Source organism: Pseudophryne corroboree, chromosome 3 (assembly GCF_028390025.1).
Source record: "Pseudophryne corroboree isolate aPseCor3 chromosome 3, aPseCor3.hap2, whole genome shotgun sequence".
Lineage (NCBI taxonomy): Eukaryota > Metazoa > Chordata > Amphibia > Anura > Myobatrachidae > Pseudophryne > Pseudophryne corroboree.
The window spans coordinates 108512728-108518727 of NC_086446.1; positions in this window are offsets into that span (position 1 = coordinate 108512728).

Sequence of the window (6000 nt, forward strand, 5' to 3'; positions counted from 1 at the left end):
TTTCCCATTAGAGAACAATTTTGCTGCTGGTCTGAATTAGGCCCATTATACACTCCAAATCATCCACAGGCCAGCATAGTCTCCAGACTTATACCCCATCAAGCTGGTTTGATATTAGCTGGACAGAAGGGTGGAAGAAAGGGAACCTTTAAGCAGAGGAGTATCTAGGGGACCAGGCGCCCCTGGCAAAGTAAGGGACTGGCGCCCTCCCATATTTGAAATAGGGAAGGTGCATAGGCAAAAAAGGTGCATGATCTTGTGGGAAAGGGGCATGACCACACAATAGTACCCCCAATTCAAACTACATTACACAGTAGTACCCCTTATACACATTATGTCACACTATATTGTCCCATACACATCATGCCCACACAGTAATCGCACTGTGGAGAAATCAGCAGTGCCTAGCCAAGGAGCGATGTTTCCTGCAGTCAGGGGGTATATCAAATATTTATGGCAGTGAAAAGGTATCTCTGCGCACTACCTGGTGATGTAGTGATATATTAAGAATAGCATTCTAGTAGTTTATTTTGAGTTTCTTCACTATAGTGCTGAACACTGGCGCTAGCTCTTGGCTGCTGTGCAAACCACCAGCCCAGGCACTGCCACTACTCAGTGATTCCACTCATTGGTCGAGAGTGGCACTGCCGGGCGGCGCCCCCTCATCGGCTGGCGCCCCTGGCGAGTGCCATCCTGGCCAATGGGTAGATACACCCCTGCCTTTAAGTGCAACACATACAGTATGTGGAAACTTCTGCAACAGCATTGCATAGCTGCCTACTGTTTACTATAGGTCTCCTCTTTGGAAGAAGCCCAGAGAGGAGACGCAGCTGGCCACCTCAGGGGGCCGGCTGTCACTTCAGAGGCCTTGCCCCTGTCCTGAGAAAATGCCGCCTTTCACGGACCTGCAGGGCTACAATGTCTTGATTTGTTACATTTAGCCCCGTCTCCTCTATACGGTGCCACAATTCCCAGTATAATCTCCTCATCCTGCCCATTACTCTAAGAAGTTTGTATGAAGAATGCCACAAGTGTGTTTAAGTAGTTATATCTGCAAAAGGCAGCTGCTTTGAGGAGTCAATTTTTTTAATTTTTTTTTTAAATCTCCATCTATTTATTTGTTCTATGCTTCATACTAAGACATCAGACACCTTGGGGCATTAGGCAGGATACTTTGGGGGGTAATGATAAAAATAATGCAGATTAAAAGATTTTGTATTTATTTAGGCATTCAAGGAGAGGGATAGGGGTAGCTCTATCTCCTGCAGTGGAGTTGGGTTAGCTCCAAGGCAGAAAGAGGAGTCCTAGATTAGGGATGGCCATCGCCATGTCCGCCATCAATGTTTGCTGTTGATGGTGCTAGTGGTATAAACCATCGATGGCAGATAACTATTCTATATAGTACCATCAATGGTTTTACTACTGGTGTTTTTGCATGTTTGCAGGAAAACACTGGATCTGATACAGACGTGGACGGGGGTGCGCCCTGCACCGCAAAGTACCAATTATCGGTACTCTGCACATGTGGAGGACCCATTTTGCACATTCACGAAAGGATCCTGCGACACAAGAAGTAGTCCGGCATCAGACTGTTAGTGATTGACAATCTGATGCCATTTGGGGCAGGGAGGGGGCCTCCGACAGCCTCCGTGTCTCCAAACTGAGTTGTGTCACTGCTGTTTAGGGGGAGGGAAGAGGCCAGGATCTCCATGGATGCACATATATTTCCTGGCCTCTGTGACGGGCACCATGGATGCCACAAGCTGCCCGATGGTGAGTGAGTGATCCAATGCCTGCACTAGATGCCAACTGCTGCGTCATCATACAGCGCGATCACTGCTGCAGCAACTCCAACCACATCTGAATCAGGCTTCCTGTTCTTAAGAGTCGGGGGGGAGGTTGGGGGATGGGGGGCTATTCAGGGCTGGGCAGGGCTGCTGACTGATAGCCTAGCTGCACTGTGCAGCTTCCCACTTTAAACAGCAGGGAAAAAAAATCAAAACATTGGGTGCATGGCTACCATTGATGGTGGGAAACCATCTGGTTCACCACCATCGATGGTAAAAGTATTTAACATCGGCCATATACAGAGCGGGATTAAGGGGTGGGGCTCCGGTGGTAAGTACCCCGGGCCCCCTGTCTGAAAGGGCACCCTGCCACCCGCCACAGATCGGATCTTTAATCTGATCTGCGGCGCTGCGCCCCCTACTAGCAGTCCAGCCATCACTTTAACAGCTGCCGGCGCTGCGCTTGCCGCCACAGATCAGATCTTTAATCCGATCCGCGGCACTGCGCTCCCCACTAGCAGCCCAGCCGTCACTTTCACAGCCGCTGGCGCTGCGCTTGCTGGGCTGCTTGCTGAGAGACCGCTCAGCGGCCCAATGGTATGTCAAGCTGCAGCCTGCGACTCAGTGACTGGCTAAGCACGTAGGCTGTAGGAAGAAGGAGGTTCCATGGCAGCATTCCCTGTTCTGAGTGTGTGTCACAGCAGTAGCAACTGTGCCATAGTCTGTAAGTTAGGATGAATTGATTTTTATTTTTTATAATGTCAGTTAGGATCTGGGTTGTATGTATGTAAGTATGTATGTGTTTGTGTGTGGGTATATGGGTGCCGTGGTGGGGGTCCAGAGCCACCGCGGGTGGGGGAGGAGCGGTTGCGAGGGTGCCGCAGGTGGGGAGTGGTGGGTGCGGTGGTGCCACGGGTGGGGGAGGGTGTGCTGTGGGTGGGGGTGGGGGTCCGGAACCACCGCGGGTGTTGGAGGAGGGGGGGGGGGTGTGGGGGTGCTGCGGATGGGGCCTGGAGGTACTGCGGATGGGGCCTGGAGGTACTGCGAGTGGGGGAGGGACGGGTAATTCTTCTCTTGCTTCTCCTCCTGGAAGTAGCTAAGCTGCTGTCCTCCCTTTGGCAGTGGCTCTCCCAGAAACTCGCACAGCAGCCAAGCAGCCAGTCACTATTGTTAGCGCCGGTGTCACCAAAGTGCCAAATTACAGGGAAGAAGATGCACTCAATAAACTACAGCTCCCAGCAGGCCTTAGCGCCGGAATGCTTCGGCGCTAAGGGCTGCTGGGAGCTGTAGTTTATTTAGTGTGTCTACTTCCCTGTAATGCAGCAGGTTGGGACACCGGCGCTAACAATAGTGACTGGCTGGCAGAACTGACTGACTCGCTGAATCAATGTAAAAGGTGAGAGTGCTGTGCAGTGTTAGTGACACTGCACACCCACTGCACTGCACAGCACTGTCACCTTTTACATTGATTCAGCGTCCAGACATTATGCTCTGTGATATCACCCACTTTATCTGTTACATTAGCCCACTTGGGGCTTCCAGGCTGGCAGCCCAGGTGCTGTGTTGCAAAGTCAGGGCCTCTGGGGATCTGGGCGCAGCTGTGGCAGCGACGCACTTCTGTGACACCACGAGCAGAGGAGGCTCCGGGGCTCAGACAGTATGTGGCACAGGGAGGGCTGTGAAAGCCTTCTGCTGCGCCGCTTTCATACACATCTATGCCGGCGGCCGCAGCAGCTTTTGTTCCACCTGTGCCGCGGCTAGGGAGTGGGGATTGTTGATGCTGGAGGGGGCAGGCGGACTGGCAGCAGGACATAGAATGCTGCAGTAAAAGGATTTTTTTCCCGTATCTACAGCGCCGAGACTTGCTGCAGACACAGTGGCATGCCCTCCAGCTGTACCTTTTTGGCAGGAACAGTACCTTTTTTTATGGTATGTACCGATTTTTGGCAATCCAAACTTCCATTGAAAGTATAGGAAAAGGGGCGTGGCCAGCCACTTTACACGTGGCCATGCCCCCTTTTCGAATTTGTATGGATTTTTATGTGTAAATTGTTGGAGGGTATGTTGCTGCAGATGCAGTGGGCCTATTTTGGGGTGTGGGCCTGGAGCTGCAGCTCCATCAGCTCCATTGTTAATCTTGCTCTGGGAACACACAGCAGCCACAGGGCAGACCCTCCCATTGGATGTAACCTGCGTGCGAGGGTGTTTCTCGCCCAATCAGCTGTGGACTGGGTGTGATAGACCTGCCGCTAACCCAATGAGAGCTCCTAGCCACGCCCAGCGTTAGCCACACAGCCACAGAGTGACAGATCTGGGCTATTATATAGGATATATATATATATATATATATATATATATATATATACACACAGTGTTAAAAAAATAAAGGGAACACTTAAACAAAACATCCTTGATCTGAATGAATGAAATATTCTTATTAAATACTTTGTTCTTTACATAGTTGAATGTGCTGACAACAAAATCACACAAAAATTATCAATGGAAATCAAATTTATTAACCCATGAAGGTCTGGATTTGGAGTCAAAATTAAAGTGGAAAAACACACTACAGGCTGATCCAACTTTGATGTAATGTCCTTAAAACAAGTCAAAATGAGGCTCAGTAGTGTGTGTGGCCTCCACGTGCCTGTATGACCTCCCTACAACGCCTGGGCATGCTCCTGATGAGGTGGCGGATGGTCTCCTGAGGGATCTCCTCCCAGACCTGGACTAAAGCATCCGCCAACTCCTGGACAGTCTGTGGTGCAACATGGCGTTGGTTAATGGAGCGAGACATGATGTCCCAGATGTGCTCAATTGGATTCAGGTCTGGGGAACGGGTGGGCCAGTCCATAGCATCAATGCCTTCATCTTGCAGGAACTGCTGACACACTCCAGCCACATGAGGTCTAGCATTGTCTTGCATTAGGAGGAACCCAGGGCCAACCGCACCAGCATATGGTCTCACAAGGGGTCTGAGGATCTCATCTCGGTACCTAATGGCAGTCAGGCTACCTCTGGCGAGCACATGGAGGGCTGTGCGGTCCCCCAAAGAAATACCACCCCACACCATTACTGACCCACTGCCAAACCGGTCATGCTGGAGGATGTTGCAGGCAGCAGAACGTTCTCCTTGGCGTTTCCAGACTCTGTCACGTCTGTCACATGTGCTCAATGAGAACCTGCTTTCATCTGTGAAGATCACAGGGCGCCAGTGGCGAATTTGCCAATCTTGGTGTTCTCTGACAAATGCCAAACGTCCTGCACGGTGTTGGGCTGTAAGCACAACTCCCACCTGTGGACGTCGGGCCCTCATACCACCCTCATGGAGTCTGTTTCTGATCGTTTGAGTAGACACATGCACATTTGTGGCTTGCTGGAGGTCATTTTGCAGGGCTCTGGCAGTGCTCCTCCTGTTCCTCCTTGCACTAAGGCGTAGGTAGCGGTCCTGCAGCTGGGTTGTTGCCCTCCTACGGCCTCCTCCGCGTCTCCTGATGTACTGGCCTGTCTCCTGGTAGCGCCTCCATGCTCTGGACACTACGCTGACAGACACAGCAAACCTCCTTGCCACAGCTCGCATTGATGTGCCATCCTGGATGAGCTGCACTACCTGAGCCACTTGTGTGGGTTGTAGACTCCGTCTCATGCTACCACTAGTGTGAAAGCACCGCCAGCTTTCAAAAGTGACCAAAACATCAGCCAGAAAGCATAGGAGCTGAGAAGTGGTCTGTGGTCACCACCTGCAGAACAACTCCTTTATTGGGGGTGTCTTGCTAATTGCCTATAATTTCCACCTGTTGTCTATTCCATTTGCACAACAGCATGTGAAATTGATTGTCAATCAGTGTTGCTTCCTAAGTGGACAGTTTGATTTCACAGAAGTGTGATTGACTTGGAGTTACATTGTGTTGTTTAAGTGTTCCCTTTATTTTTTTTTTTAGATATATATATATATATATATATATATATAGAAGAAAAGGTGAGAACAGCGCCTACTACTGGAAAAACATAACGGTGGCTTATCTGATATGTAGCGGGTAAGGTCTGATCAATAGTACTATTGACCAGACCTTGGGGGTCATTCCGAGTTGTTCGTTCGTTGCAGATTTTCGCAACGGAGAGATTAAGGCAAAAATGCGCATGGTACGCAGTGCGCATGCGCTAAGTATTTTAGCACAAAACTTAGTAGATTTACTCACGTCCGAACGAAGAA